Here is a 23,259-nt window from a genome sequence, read left to right as displayed (position 1 = left end):
AATTTTTAATAAAAAGTGGAGACAGAACAAGGTTCACAACTTTTTTTCTACTATATTTCTCTCTCCCTATTAATGGACTATTCGAAACAAATATAGAAAAAATTAAATGAAAATTTAGATCGGAAGTCTGTTGCCATATTTTCAAAATATCAAAAATCAATAACACACTATAAAAAAGCATATTTAAATTGCTATCCATTGAATTTGTCTTATATAACATATCAAATTATTTTTTAGAAAACGGTATTGAGTTTTAGGGAGATACATGAATGAATAGAATATTTAACAAAAAAAGATTTAAAAAATTTTAAATTATCAAATTAATATTTATAAACTAAATCATGTGAGTTTCTATAATAATTATACACTTAAAAAAATGAATAGTTTAAGTGTTATAACTTATAAAAATTTACAAATACATGTTAGGATTCCATCTTTCTAAATGATAGCTATTTTATCTAAAAATTTAGAGCATCTTTTTTTTTTCTAAAAATTTACAAATACATGTCACAACTAACGAATTAGCTTGCCACCCTGGTTATTCCCTTTATTATTGGGTAATTTAGAATGGAGGGGATGAGAATAGTGCAACTCACTAAGCAATGTATGTTTTCCTAGAAATAACTCTCATATTTTGTCAGCTACCATTTTCTATATCATAGAGTAATGTGATTGCGTGGATCCAACGTGCGGGTTAGTATGAACACTTAAGACCATGATCGACGTCTAATGCAAACCCTATAATGATATATCACGTTGTAGAATGTGAAGACAAGTGGAATTTCCCCTATATCATTAGGGATATCTTGGTAAAATCCAAATTGCCAACCAAACCGATAAGAACTATAAGGTTCTATGATCAAAATATCCCCACACCGAGAGGAGAGGTAGCGGTTGGGGTTGATGCCCTAAAGTCTCATGTCCTGTAGTTTGTAAATGGTTTATACGAATGCTTATGTTGTATAATATATGATATTTTACTTCACATCTTGTTTTTTGCTCAGTTGTATATTTTATTTGCTTTACCACAAACCAATAAACATAAAATCCCTGGTTATCTGTATGTAACTTAAGCATGTACGTGGTGACATACAAGTAGCTCATGTCTTTAAGTGATAACCAAAATGATCTGTAGTATATGGATATAGGAGGGAAACCTTATCCTGGTAACGCTACGAATGCAGCCCGCTTTGTGGAATGGTCACAAGTGTTATGACTTGTCATAGATTGTCTGATCCTGATCATTCGTGTAGGCGACATGCGACCGGGGGCGTCCTATACAAAGAGTTTGTATAAGACCTGACCACGAAGTGTTAATATCTCGTTATATAACACCGTTCATGAAAGAGACTTCACCTCACTAGGATGACCATAGGTAACATGACCTCAATTCTAAGTGAGTTGGAAAATCCTGCCATTGAGGGTGGTTCTTTGATTTGTATGGGTGCAAGTGGCCAGGTCGTCGACTCAAACCTACCATTTTGGGGATTCATCTGATTTGGGAGCTGGGAACTCAGCTACACAAGATGGAATTCACTCCTTCCCCAAAGTAGGGGCAAGTAGATAGATAGCTCCCTTAAGAACTGATTGCAGGGCTTGAACGATGTGGCGCCACATACCTTTTCTTGGCCCGAGAGGTGTTCACTCATAGTTGGACTATGTTGTATTGTTCATTAGAGGAATCAGTGATTCTTAAGGAGTGAGATGTAACTACAGGGGCAAAATGGTAAATTGGCCCAGTTGTACTTACGAGCATCTGTGAAGGGTCATCGTACTCATGATTGATTATATCCGATAGACACAAAAATATATTTGTGGTAAGAAGACTTCAACTATTGTTCTTTAGTGAAATGTCTGACAGTTAATGAACGGTGGATCTCGTGGCTAAAGAGTTTAGTCAGCTATTCACGTACCATCAGAGCTTCGAGCCACAGGTCCATAAGGTCCCTTAGGTAGCTTGGATAAAGTCGAGAATCAGTTTTTGGGTCAATTTGAAATATTTAAATTGACAAGAGGGAGTTCGATTATATATGATATAATTGAACTGGTTAATTATGTATGATATAATTGACTAAATGTATGAGATACATTATTTTGGAAGAAATTAGATATAAATATGATTTATATCAAGTGGAGGAGAAATTACTATAGTAGATATATGATATCAAACAATAGGATAGGAATATAATATGATTATATTCATTTATTAATTAAAATAGTTAACTATGTGATAATTGGCCTGAAATATCTCCTCAATCGTTCGTTAGTGGGAGAATCCGTATTCAATTATTGTAACTGAAGAATAAAATGAAAATTTGTTTCATTTTGCAAACGTTTTGATCACTTAGCTGAGAGCCTATACGATAGAGTCTCATCGTCTAAACGATCGCTTAGCTTTTCTATACAATCGCCTAGCGTATCGTGTTTTCTTAACGATCGTTTACCTATTACTAGACGATCTTTTAGTAAAACCTACATGATCGTGTAGCTTTCTCTAAACGATAAGCATCGTAACTATACGATAGCTTTCTCCCACTTGCTTATTATTCTACACGATCAACCTATTCTTCCTTCCTCTACTAATTTCAACAAAGACCACACTTTGGATTCTCACTCTGAGAATACCAAGGGTTCTAAGTGGTGGTGTCGTCCCCGCTCCTACTTGCTCGTGCTTGGTCGTGTTGTTGCCGTTCATGTAGACAATCGTGTTTCTGCTGACTCTTTGGTGGACGATAAAGTTCGTAGAGAGTATTTTCCACTGCGTTGAGTTCGAAGTGAAGAGAGTCTTCAACTGGTATGTGAACCTAATCCCTTGTATTTTATTTATCAAAGCATGTCGTTAATTAGTGTAAATTGCATAAATGTTTGATAGAATTTGTGTGTGGTAATTTCGGTCACAATGAAATCGAAAATATCCGAACGCGCTCATGGATTCTCTTTGTTAAGAGTTCCTTCAATTGATATCAGAGCCAGGTTCTGATATTCCAATTTCATTGTTGCAACGAATTGCATATACATTTTTGGTGGGTGCATATCTGCTCTGTTTAATTGTTAAATTGTTATGGATATGTGGATTAATGGAGTTTTCTGGGATGTTAGCCTTGGTTTGATTTAATTCTTTTACATTTTCGATTGTTTGTAAAGGCCCCTGCATTTTTTCGCATTATTAATTGTTATCGAGTCTGTAATTCAAAGTCAGATTGAGTCTTGAGCACATTGAAGCAAGGGTTGTTGTTCTTCAAGGAAGAAGACGATCAGGGGTTAATCGGGTCGTGTAGATGATGGAGTAAGCGATCATTGGGTATCGGGTTGTGTAGACGATGGGATGCTCGTGTATCATTTAACATGCACGTGCACTAAACGATCGTTTAGCTCAGCAAGCTTCATCGCTTAGTAACTGACTAAACGATCGCTTAGCAACGTACGGTAAATCGTTTACCTTTCGCCGCGTTCAGCGATCGCATAAAGAATCAAGCTTCGCAGCCTCGTTGTCGTCTAAGAAATCATTTAGCTTTGCATCTATCGTCTAGTGTGCACTGAGCGATCTTTTTACCTTCGACGTTTACTAAATGATGGAGGTTTCCTGGCGGTTCAAGACCCGGTTCGCCTATGAATCGGTTCGCTCAATGGAAAATGTAATAGATAGGGTTATTTCATTCCGATTTTTATAAAGGCTCATCCCGGTCCATTAATCCTTAGTTTATTACATGCGATGTATGGTGTTTATATGTCATATGGTATATACATATAGTAAATCCCACTTTAGGTTATGCATTAGTCATGCATCTTCTCTTTATTGTAAATGTTATAATTTAGAGAAGCAAGATTTAATTATGTAAGAGCATGCTCATGCATCATATAATATAAGAGTTATATTTATGCATGCATAAAAAGCATTGACATGCATCATCTTTATATTATAATTGTTATAGTATAAGGGTGAATGGAAAGCATGTTTGTTTGGTTATTACGCGCGTATATAAAAGTTATGTATAGTAATGACCGGACATTGCATGAAACATGACACATAGGTTACTTTATAAGTATTATAAACACCTAGTTGTGCGCAATGTATTTTAGTTGTTTCTTTTTAAAGGTTAAAGAGAAATTAGAACTAAAAGCAATAAGAAAGATATGCATGCTCACTTAGGTTTAATTCATGGTAAAATTTTTAAAACTTGGATGACATAGACCTAGGATCACGATTCTAATATGATTAGCAACCTTAAGGCTTTAATCTTTTAATCAGTTTAATATAATTAAATTCACTAATAAAAGGTTAAAGTGTAGCAAATCTATCTATAAGGGACCTTTTGTCTAAGGCAGGTTCTGTCTAGGCTGGGGTATTTAAGTTACCTGGAAAGGTGAATTAGATAGATTTGATATATGCATGCAAATTAAGAACAGTCCATTAAAGTGTTTAAATGAGACTACTTGAACTTGTTCATAATTCATAGACAAAAGTTATTTATCAGCAGCTTTAAAAAGACAACTTAGACTAAAATCAGTAGCCGAATTGTCTAGGTTAATGAACCCCTAGGTAGAACATTCAGTGGGAGGTACTTGGGGCATATGATGCTTCACTTAAACCTTTCACGTTTCTCCTAAATAATCCACACCGTGAGATCTACCCTCGGCCTCAAGGCACCTTTGGCATGTCTTCCAAACAGATGGTGTTTGGGTAGGTTAATATCAAGGTGGATAGAAAGAGTGCTCATAGTAAGTGGGAGCAGGAAGTGCGACAGCATATCCCTCGGTCTCCTTCGTTGAATTGAATAAAGTTACTGCGTATCGCCTCGAGGCACCCTAGGAGTGTCCCCCTAAAGGATGGAAGTTTTGTGCATTTCTTTATTTGATCTTCTGTAGGAGGATAAGGTAACTTAGTCTCTTGTCCTAATCTGCTTCTTCCCTATGGTGGGCTCATTAGGGTGGGACTCTAGCACCGAAAGCGAGGGGTTATACTTACGCGAAATTGGTAAAGGTTAATAGTTCTGAACCGAATAAATGATGGCTATTAGGTTCAGTTCCAAAAGTTGGTTCGGTCTAATGGTTGAGAATGTCCAATCTTAGCGAAGAGGCATCTGATCACCCCATCGGTGACGTTTGTCCTACCTCACTAGGGCATCATTGCACAATAGAAGTCTTTCACTTAGGGTACTTGAAACTGTTTTGCAAAATTAATTGGTTAAAATGTGGTTTAGAAAAATCTAATAAATTTTTGTTCATATTTTCAGCAACAATCTTTTCGAAATGACCACAACCACGTTAGCTTTGCTTAGCGCCGAAAAATTAACTGGCGATAACTTTTCGACATGGAAACACATGATCACGATGATTCTTATCATCGAGGATCTCATGTTCGCCCTTATGGAGATATGTCCTCCTATTCTAGCTCTCAATGTCGCTTGAAATGTACAGGAGTCATACGAGCGATGGACATAGGCGAATGAGAAGGCCCGAGGCAAGTCTTTCTAAAGTCTTGGCCAAGAAACATGAGCCCATGGTCTCAATGCATGAGATCATGGAGTCCTTGCAGGGGATTTTTGGACAACCATCTGAACAACTTATGCATGAGGCTCTTAAGTATATATTCAACTCCAAAATGGAAGAAGGCACCTCTGTTCGTGAACATATGCTTTCCACTTCAATATGGCGGAGTTGAATGGGTCACCATCGATGAAGGCAGCCAGGTTAGTATAATCCTACATTCTTTGTCGGAGAGCTTCCTGCACTTTGTTAGTAATGTGATTCTTAACCAAGTGAAATATAACCTTATAACTCACCTCAACGAGTTACAGACCTACCAATCTTTATTGAAGAGGAAGAAGAGGAAAAAGAGTGAGGCAAATGTTACTTCATGCTCTAGGACATTTCATAGAGGTTCGACCTCAGAAACGAAGTTTGCACCTTCTACTTCTAACTCTGCAAAGGGGAAGAAGAAGAAGGGTGGTAAGGGAAAAGGGAAGGCCCTGCTAACCCGGCGCCTGTCGCCCCAAGAAAGTGTCCACCACCGGTTGAAAAGGGAAAGTGTTTCCACTACAACCAAGATGGACACTGGAAGAAGAACTATCCTCACTGGCTGTAGGAAAGGAAGGCCGTTGATGACGAGAAATTAGAAGTCAATTATTTAACAACTAAAATTCTGTGGATGCAATATGCGATGCATGTTTTTGAAGTATGCGTTGATTGTCACATGTCGATGGTCATGTGTTGGAATGACTATGCGTTAACGATTATATGCGATGACCATGCATCCTGTCACAAGTTTTCTTATGCTCACGCCAAGTATAATGCAAACGCAAGTTTCTCGAGTGATCCGAGGTCGAACTCAGGGACTTGTAGCTGGATGAATGCAGTAATGTGCATGCGGCGATTGAATAAAAGAATGATAGAGGGGTTTCTATGCTAACACTACTCCTACTCCTAACTAACAGACAACGCAATAAGAATATGAATTAGAGGTAGAGACACGATAACTCTTGACATGAAATAAATGAATGGAAAAATAGATAAAATGTGGAGATGTCTTCATTGCAATACTTAAAAATGACCGCAAGGCCAACCTTAGTCAACGTAAGCCATGCGATCATGCTACACACACTTGAGCCTAACTCTAGGACGTATGTGATGCGTTGTTTTATGAGGTGAAAAAATGGAATGAAATGCGGTGATGGAGTTTTGTTGAGCAATCAAGTTTTTTCAGTGGAATCCAAGTGTAAACCCCACTGAGTTTTCTGGTAAGTCTAGGGTCGAACTCAGGGACTTGGGAAAACGGTATGCGGTGATAATTTTTCACGAAAACCTTGCAGTAACCAAATAAATCAGTAGTTGTTGTGATTGTTGTTTGAGGTAATGAAATAAATAAATGTGGTGGATTTGAGAAAAGTTTAATTATGCAATAGATGCACTGAGTATGAGGATGAACAGGTTGAGAAGGTCTTTAACTATCGTTACTTAGGAATACGTCAGACTATACGATCATGCTACACCCATGCACAGCAAGTCATTTTCCAATGCAAATGCGGTGCTCCTAAGTCTAGGACGCATGTGTTGAATGCAAAAGTGTCCATAGAGTTTATTCCTAAGTCTCTACTTTTTTCCTATGCGATGATGCAAAACGCACATAAAGACAAGGTGACCACACACAATTATATCCTATCTCTAGGATGCATGCGATACGGTAATAGTAAACAATGCTTATTTCTAAGCTTCTATCTCTTGATTATGTGTTATAATCTGACTCTTCCGAGCCTAGATTCTAACCTGACTTTTTCAAGCCTAAATCCTGTCTTTATACTACCCTCCCGAGTACCTTTATTGGACGAATGAAGCATACATAATACAATATAATCGCAAAGAATGAAGATCCCCAGTTATGCTAGCTAAGTGTTTCTCAACCCATTCAACAGATTTAGCTACTCATGCATAATAAACAGAGAGTAAATAGATATAGAGAAGTAAATTCCATTTCTATAAATGAGTTTGAGTACAAAATAACAATGGAAGATAAAGGTAGAGAGCCTGGTAGCAATCCCTCACTGCCCAAGGCCTTTACACTAGCAACTCTATTCGGTTCAAAGATATCCCTGCTTCTGCAGGAGCTTGCCCTCTCTCTGATCTTGATGCTTCTGACACTCACCCGAGCTCACCGGAACGATCTACCGGCACAACCTCCGTCTCTTACTTCCGTCTTAAAATAAAAGAAAAACTAAGAACAAGGCTAAGCTAAAGGAAAATTCTCTAAGTGTTCCCCCACCCTTTTCTAAAGGTTGCCTTCGGTATTTATAGAGCCTTCGGGGTGAAAGGCGGCTTCTCTTTTATGACTGCATAGATGGGATGGCTTTAATTCTCTGACTGATACGCCGAATATTTGTCATCGAAAAGTTGAGTGTAGTTGTTATCGTTAGCAGCTTGTCAACTTAATTCGGATTCGACCGTCATCATTTTTCTGTCCCATTGTGATTAATTATGCCTTTCACCCAAATGCACCCACCAAGTTGCGGCGACTCTATGCAGAAATCCTTTTTGAGCAGATGCTTGCGAACACAAATCACCGCAAAGCCTTGCGGTGATGCTGCATTCGACCGTTGATTTCTTACGATCGTGCTTTTCGCCTTGCGTCAACGCATATTCTGCATAAAAATAAAAAAATTAACTGTTTCTATGTGATAGACGCATGCGACCGCAATGTTATGAACTTGATGCTTTTTGGACACAATCTAACATATTTTACCAACGCAAGCAAGCATTGTTTAAGAACTTAGTACTGTAATAACGTGCATTTCTGCCCATTATCATACCCCCAAATTTAAACAATGCTTGTCCTCAAGCATAAGCTAAAAATTTCCTTTAGAAAGTCGACCGTAATCTCTTTTCCTAGATTTCTCAAGGATACTTCCTTCAAATCTTATAGACCAAAATTTTCTTAAGTCTTATTCAAGTCTCCTCTTAAAATATTTCTAAGATCTAGGGTCCGCAAGTTTAACCTTCAAAAGGACTTTACTCAATTTCAGGACATCGCATGATTTATTTCAAAAAAACATTCCACCGAGTTGTCAAATGATTTTTATCCTTACATATTTTTGACATTATTATTATTATTATTATTATTTCTCTCTGACCTTGCGCTGATCTAAGTGCCTCGCCTTCACTTTGGCTTGCCCTCTCGTGTGTCATGCAGACATCCAACTACGAGTAAGGCGCTCTTCCTCAGACTAAACTCATACTTACTTGGCAGCGGAGTTGCGGTCATTTATTTATGCGTTGATCCTGGCGACTTACTTTTGTTTTGGCTTGCCCCAACGTGTGTCATGCGGACATCTAACTACGGGTAAGTACCCTTCACAACTTAACTCTTATCAACATAGGTTTCCCCGTTGCGTTGACAGTGGAGTTGTTATTCTAAATAACAAGGCGATAAATAAATACCTCACCCTTAAATTTAAAATGCGGCAATGTCCCCATTGCCAAAAGATTGAAAGAAGTCATCCGATGTTCTTAGGAAGCTATGTAAAGAGAGTTTGAAAGAAAGCTAGCAGACTTCTAACTTCTAGAAATATTTCATGAGGTGACTTTTCTAAGATTAAGTTGACTCTAGTATATATGAAAAAAATAGAAGTATGTGTTTCATCATTGAAATCATAATTGGTAAAGAGACAGCATGTGTTGACTTATTAAATTTATCAATGTCAGATGATTGCAGTAATCAAAGAGGATGCGGTGATAAGATGTTCAAAATTAAAATACAATGTGATAGTGCAAAATTTGGAATAAAGTTAAGGAAGAATACAACCCCCAAATTTTTGTTGTCGCCTGCATTGTTTGTTGGCGTATCCTGCTTTGCGGCGATCGTACTCCTTTGGATTGCGGTGACGGAGTGAAGTTACATCTTCGCGTAGTGCCTCCGCAATCATGTACCTTGATCGTTGACAAAGAAACATCATCGAGGGTCAAATGATAAAAGAAAAAGTTGACAAAATTTTTCTTGGCCATTTTTTTTTAGAGAAGTAAAAAATGATAAGTAAAATGCAGATAGATAAATGACAATTGAAGTATCGTAGAAATGAGAGTTCATGAACCAAACAAAGGATACTCTAGAAGATTTGCACCCTAGATGATGTTGCATGCCAATGCAGGGGCCACTCCATTTTCCTCTAATCCGGGTTTCCCGGCTCTATAAAGGTCTTTTCTCGCTGAAAATCACCCCTGCAATATGCCTTAACTCGCTGCCCATTACCTTAAATGTACAACTCCCGTCCTCAGTAATTAGCTCCACCGCGACTTTAACTTGCCAGGAAAGAGCCGGAGACGTGAATTGAAGAGTAAGACCTTTTGTCCAACATAGAGATTTTTATAGCATAGCCTACTGTCATGCCACCGTTTTGTTTGTTCCTTGTCTATTTTGGCATTTTCATAAGCTTGCGTTCTCCACTCATCAAGCTCGACCAGTTGTAGCTTTCTTGCTTCCCCTGTTGCTCTTAAGTCGAAGTTAAGCTTCTTCACCGCCCACAACGCGTTATATTCCAGCTCCAATGGCAGATGACATGCTTTACCAAATACCAATGCATACGGAGACATACCTATGGGTGTCTTAAATGCAGTTCGGTATGCCCACAATGCATCGTCGAGCTTTGTTGCCCAATCCCTTTTCGAAGGCCTTACTACCTTTTCAAGTATCATCTTGATCTCTCGATTGGACACTTTGACCTGACCATTCATCTGTGGATGGTATGCGGTTATCACTTTGTGAAGGATATTATATTTCAGCAGTAGATTTTTGACAGAGTAATTGACAAAGTGGGAGCCTTCGTCACTTATTATGGTATGGGGAGTGCCAAAACGCGTGAAAATATTTTTCTTCAAGAATTTGGAGACTACTGCCGCGTCACTTGCAGTGCATGCTATTGCTTCTACCCACTTGGACACATAGTCGACGGCTAGCAGAATATACTTGTCACCATTTGAAGGTGGGAATGGTCCCATGAAATCAATATCCCAAACGTCGAACAACTCCAATTCTAGAATGATGTTCATGGGCATCACATGTTTCCATGAAATGTTACCCATGCATTGGCACCGGTCACATTTCATTGCATAGTCTCTGGCATCCTTAAATAATGTCAGCCAATAGAACCCACTTTGTAAGACTTTTGCTACGGTGCGCTGCCCTCCAAAGTATCCACCATATGGTGAATCGTGACATTGCAATAATATGCATTGATGGGCAGCTTCCTGTACACATAGTTGCATAACCTGGTCTGATCCCCTCTTATACAGATTCGACTCATCCCAATAATAATATTTGCATTCATGTTTGAGCTTCTTCTGTTGATGGTAGGTATAATCTTCAGGAAATTGCTCGTAAACCAGATAGTTGACTATGTCAGCATACCATGGCACTTCTTCAATCTGAAACAGCTGCTCATCCAGAAACACTGCACTCACCTCTGACTCCTTGCGGTCAACCTCAGGATTTTCTAATCTGGATAAATGATCCGCAACTTGGTTCTCCATCCCCTTGCGGTCAATTATTTTCATATCAAATTCTTGAAGGAGGAGAACCCATCTGATCACCCTCGGCTTTGTATCCTTCTTCATCTTTAGATATTTTATCATCGAGTGGTCAGTATGAATGAGCACTTTTTTTCCCAGCAGATATGCTTTGAACTTTTCTAATGCAAATATTACCGCAAGCAGCTCTTTTTCTGTGGTAGTGTAATTAATTTGAGCACATATGCGATGGGATGCAAGATTGCTTTTCTCTTCTGTGCTAGTACAGCTCCCATCGCATACCCGCTTGCATCGCATCTTATTTCAAAAGGAAGTGTCCAATCTGGTGCGATCAAAATGGATGCAGTCGTCAATGCATTCTTTAAAATCATGAATGCATTGCGGCAATTATCATCAAAGTCAAACTTCCTATCTGCTTCTAACAACGCACCCAACGGTTGAGCTATTTTTGAGAAATCCTTGACAAAACGTCCTAGATACACGAAGTTGTTGGGGTTTTGTAACCTTATCCGGGTTGTACGGGTGTTTCAACTAACGACAAGTTGTAAGAAATTGGAAAAAATTATAACCAAACATCTTTGTTATATTGGTTTCGGAGGGGCTTGAACCCATGACCTTCGGCTCATAAGACCAATGCTCTAACCAACTGAGCTACGAAACCTTGTTCTTTTAAAGAATTCCTTTTTACTAAAAAGAGAATTAACTATAAATTTATAAATAAAATATGTCAACTCTTTAATTATGTTAGAAAAATAATTTTTAAAATTAAAATATGATAAAATATTTTAAAAAACTAAATTGTCCAGTTTGGGACCTATCTCATAAATTTCAACTCAACTCTCTAATCAATTGAGGTACACACCATTCTTCTAATAATTTAACTATAATCATTTTTTTAGTTTTGATTTATGAATTAAAAACTTATGAACTTTAATTTGTAATTTTTTTGTTATATAATTTGATATGTTCTCCTACTAAAAAAAAGTAAGTTTACACATTAAGATATTTTATGCAGTAATTGACAACATTTTAAATTTGAAATCATTGACGTTTGGAAATCAATTAAAATGTTAAGATATCATTAAAAAAATTAGTTATTTTTTAAAAAAGAAAATTAATTATTGTTTTTTAATCCTATTAAATATATTTATTTACTTGAAACCAAGGACGTTGGGTACATGGAGTTTACAAAAATTTATTGTTGTAATCTTAGTAAATGAATTTTTGGTTTTGTCAAAATAAGTAACATTAGCTTGGACAAAGTTTGTCCCACTCCACATGTTAAAAAAAATAATTTATCCATTTTTTAAAAATTAAAAAATGGATAGTTTCGAATTTTGATAATTTAAAAATAATTTAAATCTTAACAAACAAAATTATTTTTTAAAGAGTAAGATTAAAAAAATGCTTTGATAATATTTCTATATTTAGGTGGAAGCGAGGGAAAATACTTAATAGATTTATTTTTCACATTTTTATTTTTATTTCAAAAAACTATATTATTTTATATGTGTAAAAAAAATAAACTCAAAATTTGAGCAAAAAGTCCAACCAACTGCCCCGGCCAGACCGGACCCGAAAAATGAAGGCTAAAACTTTTTCCTAGAGAAAGTAATTTACTAGTCATTTTATTGAAAATATAAAATAAAGATACTAACCGGATAAATAATTTGATATCAGTAAAATTCAAATGGTTGGAAGCTCCTACACAATTTAGAACATAATGATAGAACTTGTTAATAAGGTATTATTCAATGAGCTAGGGATTTAAAATTTATTGTTTAGTGAGGTATTCACATTAAATTTGATATTTTGGATTTTTAAAATAAAATTAATTAAATAATTAAACATAAAATATTTTTTTTTTTGTATAACACAATAATTAAAAAAAAATTACCAACCTGATAATTTTTTAAAAAAATTAATAAAAAGTGGAGATAGGACAAGGTTCACAACTTTTTTTTTTCACTCTCTCTCCCTATCAATTCAAAACAAATATAGAAAAAACTAATTGAAAATTTAGATCGGAAGTCTGTTGCCATATTTTCAAAATATCAAATATCAATAACATACTACAAAAAAGTATATTTAAATTGCTATCCATTGAATTTGTCTTATATAATATATCAAATTATTTTTCAGAAAACGGTATTGAGTTTTAGGGAGATACATGAATGAATAGAATATTTAACGTTGTTAAAAAAGATTTAAAAAATTTTAAATTACCAAATTAATGTTTATAAACTAAATCATGTGAGTTTCTATAATAATTATAGACTTAAAAAAAATGAATAGTTTAAGTTTTATAAAAGTTACAGTATAAAAATTTACAAATACATGTTAGGATTTCCATCTTTCTAAATGATGGCTATTTTATCTAAAAATTGAGAGCGTTTTTTTTTCCTAAAAATTTACAAATACATATCACAACTAACGAATTTGCTTGCCACCCTGGTTATTCCCTTTATTATTGGGTAATTTAGGATGGAAGGGATGGGGATAGTGCAACTCACTAAACGATGTATGTTTTCCTAGAAATAACTCCCATATTTTGTCAGCCACCATTTTCTATATCATAGAGTAACGTGATTGCGTGGATCCAATGTGCGGGCTGGTATGAACACTTAAGACGATGATCGACATCTAATGCAAACCCTAAAATGATATATCACGTTGTAGAATGTGAAGACAGGTGGAATTTCCCCTATATCATTGGGATATCTTGGTAAAAATCCAAATTGCCAACCAAACCGATAAGGACTATAAGGTTCAATGATCAAAATATCTTCACATCGAGAGGAGAGATAGCTGTTGGGGTTGATGCCCTAAAGTCTTGTGTCCTGTAGTTTGTAAACAGTTTGTACGAATACTTGTGTTGTATAATATATGATATTTTACTTCACATCTTGTTTTTTGCTCAGTCGTATGTTTTATTTGCTTTACCACAAACCACAGCGGATATATAAGTAGATCATGTCTTTAAGTGATAACCAAAATGATCTGTAGTATATGGATATAGGAGGGAAACCTTATCTTGGTAATGCTATGGATGCGATCCGCTTTGTGAAATGGTTACAAGTATTGTGACTTGTTATAGATGGTCTGATCCTGATCATTTGTGTAGGGGACATGCGAGTGGGGGCATCCTATACAAAGAGTTTGTATACGACCTAACCACGAAGTGTTAATATCTCGTTATATAACACCGTTCTTGACAGAGACTTCACTTCACTAGAATGACCATAGGTAACATGACCTCAATCCTAAGTGAGTTGGGAACTCTTGCCATTGAGGGCAGTCCTTTGATTTGTATGGGTGCAAGTGGCCAGGTCGCCGATTCAAACCTACTATTTTGGGGATTCGTCTGATTTGGGGGCTGAGAACTCAGCTACACAAGATAGAATTCACTCATTCTCCGAAGTAGGGGCAAGTAGATAGATAGCTCTCTTAAGGGCTGATTCCAGGGCTTGAACGATGTGGCATCACACATCTTCTCTTGGCCCAAGAGGTGTTCACACATAGTTGGACTATGTTGTATTGTTAATTAGAGGAATAGTGGTACTTAAGGAGTGAGATGTAACTACAGGGGAAAAACGGTAAATTGGCCCAGTTGTACTGACGAGCATCTGTGAAGGTCATCGTACTCATGATTGGTTATATCTGATGGACACAGAAATGTATCTGTGTTAAGAGTTCAGCTGTTGGTCTTTAATGAAATATCTGGCAGTTAACACATGGTGTATCTCGTGGCTAAAGAGTTTAGTCAGCTATTCATGTACCATTGGAGCTTCGAGCCACAAGTCTATAAGGTCCCCTAGGTAGCTAGGATAAAGTCAAGAATCAGTTTTTGGGTCAATTTGAAATGTTCAAATTAACAAGAGAGAGTTCGATTATATATGATATAATTGAACTGGTTAATTATGTATGATATAATTGACTAAATGTATGAGATATATTATTTTGGAGGAAATTAGATATAAATATAATTTATATCAAGTGGAGGAGAAATTACTATAGTAGATATATGATATCAAATAATAGGGTAGGAATATAATATGATTATATTCATTTATTAATTAAATTGGTTAATTATGTGATAACTAGCATGAAATATCTCCTCAATCGTGCGTTAGTGGGAGAATCTGTATTTGGTTATGGTAACTAAAGAATAAAATGGAAATTTGTTTCATTTTGTAAGGAGTTTGAAAAAATTGCTCACGGTGTGAAAACGTTTTGATCGCTTAGCTGAGAGCCTATACGATAGAGTCTCATCGTCTAAACGATCGCATGCAGTCTCTAAACGATCGCTTAGCTTATCTATATGATCGCCTAGCATATCGTGTTTTCTAAACGATCGTTTACCTATTACTAGACGATTGCTTAGTAAAACCTACACGATCGTGTAGCTTTCTCTAAACGATAAGCATCCTCGCTATACGATAGCTTTCTCCCACTTGCTTATCGTTCTACATGATTAGCCTGTTCCTCCTTCCTCTACCAAATTCAATAAAGACCACACTTTGGAATCTCACTCCGAGAATACCAAGGGTTCTAAGTGGTGGTGTCATCCTCGTTCCTGCTTGCTCGTGCTTGTTCGTGTTGCTACCATTCGTGTAGACGATCATGCTATCATAGCCGACTCTTTGGTGGACGATAAAGTTCGTAGAAGGTAGTTTCCGCTGAGTTCGAAATGAAAAGTATATGAACTCAATCCCTTGTATTTTATTTATCAAAGCATGTCGTTAATTAGTGTAAATTGCATAACTGTTTGATAGAATGTGTGTGTGGTAATTTCGGTCACAATGAAATTGAAAAGATCCGAATGCACTCATGGATGCTCTTCGTTAAGAGTTCCTTCCATGATCGCATACTGGAGATTTGGTTGGATTGGTGAAAGGATTGATCTCTGTCATCAATTAAATGCTCATTTCTGCTCCGGTTTTGAGAATTCACGTGCCATAGGATATTTGCATCTTTATGGATCAGTTCTCATGCGTCATATTCTCCAAAGTAAATTGAGCCTCCTTTAACAAAAAAGTTGGCCATCTTCAGACCCTAGATATCCACTGGAATAGGGTAATGGGTGTTAAAATAGTGAATTGGCCAACTGTAGACATAATGCATAGGAAAGTAAAAGGTCATACGTCGATCGGAGTTAAAGCTTTAGATATCAAATGTACGTCGTGGTAAATATTGGCTAGAACTGGAATGGTGAGGCTGAAGGTAACCTCCTTTGTGCAAGAATATGAAAGACACAACCAGTAAGATAAAAATGCAACCAAGTATGTTTTATCCTTTGAATCGTCTTCTATCCTGAGTTCTTTGAATAACATGTTTTCTCTACTTGACCAATCTTGAGACTTGATGTCTGCATCATCTGGATTTTGAGTAGACCGGGAGCGAGAGGCTTTCTTTTGCATTTGAATAGTAGGCTTGTCATATCTTTGAGCCCCGAGGAACCAAAACGAAATCCACGAGCTAATGGTCACCAGGGAGTCATTCTTAGAAGACGATGCATGATCTTTCTTCAATGTACGCTCTTTCTATAGGCAAATTATTGAATGGTACGCCTAGAAAAGATGTTCACAAGAATTTGGGAGGTATTTCTCTTTTTCTCGAGAGCCAGTTAACTCTCTAAGATAAAGAATGACCTATTCGTAAAGGCCTTCTCTGATCGAAAGGCCACCGAATGACCATAGATCCCATAGGAGATCGGTAATTCACCCCCGATAGTATGAAGGGTATTGGTCGATGGACACCAAGCTTTGCAAAAAGCTCGAGTCATGTCACTATTTTAATTTTACGTATATGTAAAAGTCATCACCAATAAAGGTAAATTCTCCAGGGACTTTTATAGTGGCATTCCAACGAGTCTCACCATCAATTATGTGATGCCCAAGAGTTAACACCCGATCAGAAGTAGGATTTTTTTTTATGAATTGAGGAATGGAACACCCACATTTTCTCTTCCTGAGTCAAGGGCACTTCTGCTGATAATTCAAATGGGGTCGTGTCATTGTCTAAATCAAGCCATACATTGGCTAAGGAACCAACTAATGGCTCCTCCACAGGTAGGCTAAGTCCATTGGCTATAGGTTGATTCATATCTTCATGGATTACGAGGCATTTCTTCCCAGAGGAGACATGTTCAATTAACTTAACCATTACTCTACAAAAAATAAAAATAAAAAAAATAGTGTCACTAAGGAGAAATAAATTTCAGTGGTACGGTTTTAAAATAAGTAGGAAGCAAAAGATGGTGAAGTCCATGAGGCTTGGACATATGCTGAGACCGTGTGAACAGAGAGGATCGAAGGAGCCTTTTAATGTCACTATCTGTAGATAAGGCAAGCATGTTAGTTGATCCGACTCTTTCCAGATGATCCGACCCGACCCTCACTAAAGGCAAGGTGATCTGGCTCTCTCTAAGTTTCAGATGATCTAGCCCTTACTAAGGGCAAGATGATCCGACCTTCTCCAGAAGAAGATGACCCCACCCTCTTCAGGGGAGGATGACCCGACCCTCACTAAAGGCAAGATGATCCAGTCCTCTCCAAAAGTGAGAAAATGTGGCAAGGTCAGATGATCCGGCTCTCAGTAAGGGCAAGATGATCCGACCCTCTCCAAAAGAAGATGACCTGGCTCTCTTCAGGGGAGGATGACCCAACCCTCACTAAGGGTAAGATGATCTGGCCCTTTTCAAGGGTGAGATTATGTGGTAGGGTCAGATTATTCGACCCTCACTAAGGGAAAGATGATCTGACCCTTTCCAGAAGAAGATGACCTGGCCCTCTTTAAGGGAGGATGACCCGACCCTTACTAAAAGCAAGATGATCTGGCTCTTTCCAAGGGTAAGATGATTTGACCCACTTCAAAAGAAGACAACTCGATCCCCACTAATGGTAAGATGGTCCGACTCTCTCTAAGGGTCAAACAATGCAGTAGGGTCATATGATCCGGCCCTCATTAAGAGCCGGATGATCCAACCCTCTCCAAGGTTGAGATGATTCGACAAGGTCAGATGATCTGGCTCCCACTAAGGGCAAGATGATCTAGCCCTCTCGAGAAGAAGAGTCCCGAACCCCTCTAAGGTCAAAATAGTCTGGCCTAGATGAATTCGTCTTCCCTAAGATTAATAAAAGTTGGTGGTCACATATTGAAGACGCTACTGCACACACACAAAAAAAAAAAAAAAAAAAACGCACCTTTTGCAATACCCCTTAAATGCGTCTCGATAGCTTATATCGTGTAGATAAGAATAGTCCCGATAACTTATATCGTGTAGATAAGAATAGAGGCAAGTGAGTAAAAAAAAAAAGAAATCAAATGTGAACAAAATTAAATTAGTTTTTAAGAAATTAGTTCTAAAAAATATAAAGAAAAGAAGGAAATTTGAAATAAAATTAGTTTAAAAAGAAAGAAAAAAAATGTCAAAATTAATTTAGTTAAAAAAAATTACAAAAAAAAAAAAAAAGAAGAGAAACAAAAAAGAAAATTTTTGGAAAGATTAAATTAGTTTTAAAAAATATTTGGAAAATCAAATTAGTTTCAAAAAAAAAGGAAGGAAAAGAAAAAAAGGGAAAAGAAAAAAAAAAGAAGAAGAAAAAGAAGGGATGAAATTGAATTAGTTAAAAATAAAAAAGAATAAAGTATGAAAAAAAAAAAGAAAAGAAAAAAGGAAAAAAAATTTGGAAAATTAAAGTTAACAGAGAGAGAGAGAAAAACATCTGAAAAAATCATAAAAGAAGAAAAAATCAAATTAAATTAGTTAAAAAAGAGGAAAAGGGGAGTTGAAATTAATTGAATTAAAGAAAAAAATGAAAAAAAAAAAAGAAAAAAATTGGAAAATTAAGTTTAAAAAAAAAAAAGAAGAAGATGAAAGTCGTGGAGAGAAGAAAAGAAAAAAAAAAAAAAAAAAAAAAAAGGAAGGAAAGAATTAAAAATTAAAAATAAAAATCTAAAGAAAAACCCTAGATTCCTTTTTATTTTTTCTTTTCCTCCTCTCACTTTCTTTCCCTCTTCTCCCTTATTCTCTCTCCCATCTCGCCTTCTCTCTCTTCTCTCTCACATTCTTCATTTTTTCCCCCCTCCCACTCAACAGACTGGGCTATGGCATGATGACCCATCCGGCGAAATTCCACAATGGCGACCAGGAAAACGGCAACGACGACTACGAACGCTGAGTTGGTACCTCTGACGGTGACTAGATCTGCATGATGCGACCAGATCCATTTCTCCAGAAGTGGGTAGGGTGGCTGCCACCGTGCATGGCTAGCGTGTGCGTCGTGCCTGCCACCATGCGACTAGATCTATACGAGCATTCTGTATGCGCAAACGGAGATTTCGGCGGCAAGGCGGAGAGGGTGACAACAGTATATATATTTATATATAAACTTTCTTTATGACGACTTGTTTCATCTGTGATTAATCCCAATTCATTTGGAGTTTTCTTCAGACTGGTTCATTGCTTCAATTTTAGAAAAATCAACTGAAATGAAAAAGAAAAGAAAAGAAATGAAATTTTTGCCTGGCATTTGTTGTTTACCTCTTGGCAAATTAACTGGGTTGAGTCAATTTATAGAAAAATTTGAATTTTTGAATCTAATTCGTTTAGATAATCTTTTCAATTTGGGAAATTGATTTAGATTTACCAAATGGAATCTTTTCAAATTATGAAATCTGATTAGATTTAAATTTCATTATTATTATTACCATTATATATATATATATATATATGAAAGAAGAACTTCATTTAAATTTGGTGATATTCCAAATTTCATTTTTAAATTCAAAATTTTAATTTTTTATCTCCAAATCAAATTAAATTAGAGATAAAGTTTGAAATTTTTCTTTAAATTAAAAATTTGGTCATACTCCAAATTTCATACTAAATTCAAATTTCTAAGTTTTTAGCTCCAAATCATTTTCTTAAATTAAAATTTTGGTTATCTTCCAAATTTCATACTAAATTCAAATTTCTAAGTTTTTAGCTCCAAATCAAATTAAATCGACGATAAAACTTGAAGCTTTTCTTAAATTAAAGTTTGGTCATGTCCCAAACTTTATTACAAATTTTAATTAAAGGTTTGGGTAATTCGACATATCAAAGTCAATAATAAATTACTTGTATTTTGATTCTAATTTCAACTTTTTTGAGATTCATCCACCCACTTCTATGCATAAATCTTGAAAATGGGCATTTTTTGAAGAGAAATTTGGATCAATCACAAATTTTCACATCATTTACTAAATTAATGACGAATTTCCAAATGTGACGCCACGTGTTTTCATCACAAACATTAGATAAATAAAATTAATTTGACCCAATTTAATTTTATAATTTGGGCTATAGTCTGGTTGCCCAAATGCCAAAATAGGTCCAGGTTTGGACCAACTAAACCAAGCCCGTTGGCAATTCTAGAGAATTCTCTAAATTATAACTCCTCGACAGCTGGAAGATTCACAATTTCTTCCAAGACCTTGACTTCAAGAACATTCAACTTAGAGAGAATGAGGATCAAGTACTAAAGCCACATCAACACAAATATAAGTTTAATCCACGAAACAATTTTCTCTATAAATCTCATGCGAACACCCCCAAACCTTGTATCTTCATTCTTTTTTTTTTTTCTCCTTTGAATTTCAAAATATCTAACTCAATAGCTTTTTTTTTTTCAATCTGGTATGAACCGCTCAAACATCAAATTATTATTTATATTTTGTTTACTATATTTGATGAAATTTTAGCATTTTCCAATTCTATCCTTTTTATGACATTTAAGTAGGTGGAATTTAGTCTTTTTATGTTGCATTAGGGTTTTTATTGAGAGGCTATTTAAGCCTTGCTATTAGGTTGTTTTTATCATATTTATGATGAATTGAGTTTTAGCCTTTTTATTTTGTTTTCAAGGTTAGCCAAAGAGGTTCTTGAATTTGTAATTCATTTGAATTGCATGTTAAGAACATTCAAGGGGATCGATCAATGGAGTATTCGAATCTTGGGCTAGGGAACTTATTTTTTGTTTCAAGATATTTGATCTTAAGAAATCCGTGTCTAACCCAATCCTTAGGGTTGAAATCATATTGATTTGAGGGTTTTAGAATTTGATATTAGAGGTTCAACATTTGGGTTTTTAATTTTCAATTCCTAGGATTTTCGTATCATTTGGTATCATAGCCTAAGCTCTAGATTGGGTATTTGTTTTATTCCATTGGTTTTTTTTTTGTTTTTTTTTTTCTAATTAGGGTTTTTTGTTGCGTTATTCTTTGACAGAAAAATAGTAATTGCATCAAGATTGAGTGTAATTTGTGTTTGAATTATTAAAAAAGAAAATCAATCGGATCTAATCTTCCTAGAGTTGAGATTGATAGAAAGGAAAAAAACTAAAAAAGAAAAATCGTGGGCTGGCGGTGACTTCGGAGGGGGGAACGTCAAGCATGTACGTCAAGTAAGTAGCTAAATTTTTAGTTATAAACAATTTAAATTTTCATGAATACACAAAGAAGAGTACCAAAAGATTACTACCATGGTGTCCGAAACAAGCTTCCGTTGTTCTTCGGAAGTACAAATTCAGAGGAGTATCTTCTTTGGAAGGAGGAAATTGACACCATATTTGACCACCACCACTATAGTGAAAAGTTAGAAAGGTAAAATTTATTGTCGATACATTTGAAGAATATGCATTAATATGGTGGAATAATATGTTATAAAAAAAGAGGAGTAAAACTCAAGCAATGCCTTCATGGAAAGAAATTAAGTTTCTCACGAGGAAACATTTTGCGCCGAAGTCTTTTCACAAACTACAAACTTTGAAACAAGGGTGCAAGAGTGTTAAAAACGATTATGATGAGATGTTGCTATTACTTGAGGAGATGACCATATATATATATGAGGATGAAGAAGCTACCATAGATCGATTCTACAGAAGACTTAATGAGGAGATAGTCGAGATGCTTCCTTATTGGGAAGAAATTCAACCTTGTCAGGATTTGAAAGAGATGGTACATGTTGCCATCAAGATAGAAAAACAACTTCAAAGATGAACTTCAAAGTATACTAAATCTAAGCCCAATTTTAATGCCAACACATTAGTGAAAAAAGTTAGTTCTGATGGGTTGTATGTCCTAAAACTTACAGTTTTGTAAACATTTAACTTATTCTATTTGCAATAAAGATGTTATTGAAGTTTATTCAATAAAGTTGTTATTGAATGTGTAAATTGCACTTGTAAAGCCTAAATCCAATAAACTAACGAACCCCTGACTATAATACGAGTACTTGAACTTTATGTTGAGATATAAAAAAGGATCAAGTTTGAATATATAGCCAAAATGGTCTATAAGGATGGGGTTGGGTACCTTATCCTGGGGACACTATGGATGCGACCCACTTTATATTTGATATAAACGATGTGATCTTAAAATCGTTCATGTGGAGACATACGAACGAGTTGGGCATCCTGAAAAGATGTTTGTATAAGACTAAGCCACGAAATAGTCATTTTTCTTTAAAACGTCATTTACTGTTATTACTGTTAAAACTGACTATTTCAATTGTTGACCTAACGTAACTCAATCTTAATCCTGAGCTAACTATAAACTCCTGTTTATTTAGGATCATGGGCGTGACTCAACATCGTCACTCAATAAGCCTCCTATTTTAAGGGTAACATTGGGTAGATAGTTAGGAACATAACCTATAAAACGGAATTCATTTCTACCAAAATTCAGGGTTTGTAGATAAGTTGTTCCTTTAAGTACTGACTCCTAGTCTATGTATTACAAGGGTAAAATGGTAATTTTGACCAGCTGTAAATACGAAAAACATGTGAAGGATCGACTTACTGATCATGGTTAAATCAAATGGGCATAAATATATCTACAGTAATGAGAGTGCAGCTACTGAGCTTTAGTGGAGTGATCCGGTAGTTAACGAATATTGATTAATTTAGTTAAAAGTGTTTAGTCAATTTATCATGATTTTTTTGTCTATTATGTCCCTCTACTAGCTCGTAAATGGATCAAATCTTAGAATAGTGTGCTGAGAGAATTTTAAATTATCCAAATTCAAATTAGGATTTGGATTATTATATTTAATTAATGTTTAATTATCGTATTAAACAAAATTGGAGAGTTAAAATATTTCAATTTGATTTAAATATTATTTATATGAATAAGGATTCATTTTATGGAATATGTGTTTTATTAATTTAATATTTGATATTAAATTAATTTAATTAAAATTATTTA

The 23,259-nt window shown here is 35.7% G+C and overlaps 1 non-coding gene across 1 annotated transcript; it reads right to left on the bottom strand.

Moving 5' to 3' along the window:
• Positions 1 to 11,597: 11,597 nt before the first annotated feature.
• TRNAI-UAU (transfer RNA isoleucine (anticodon UAU)) lies at positions 11,598 to 11,671 on the bottom strand. The gene has a single exon. It is a non-coding gene; the product is annotated as a tRNA-Ile (tRNA).
• Between the last annotated feature and the right edge of the window lie 11,588 nt (positions 11,672 to 23,259).

This window comes from Benincasa hispida, chromosome 12 (genome assembly GCF_027475165.1).
Source record: "Benincasa hispida cultivar pf3 chromosome 12, pf3_genome.v1.1, whole genome shotgun sequence".
NCBI lineage: Eukaryota > Viridiplantae > Streptophyta > Magnoliopsida > Cucurbitales > Cucurbitaceae > Benincasa > Benincasa hispida.
The sequence above is the reverse complement of the archived record's forward strand: the minus strand, read 5'-3'. Positions and strand labels throughout refer to the sequence as shown.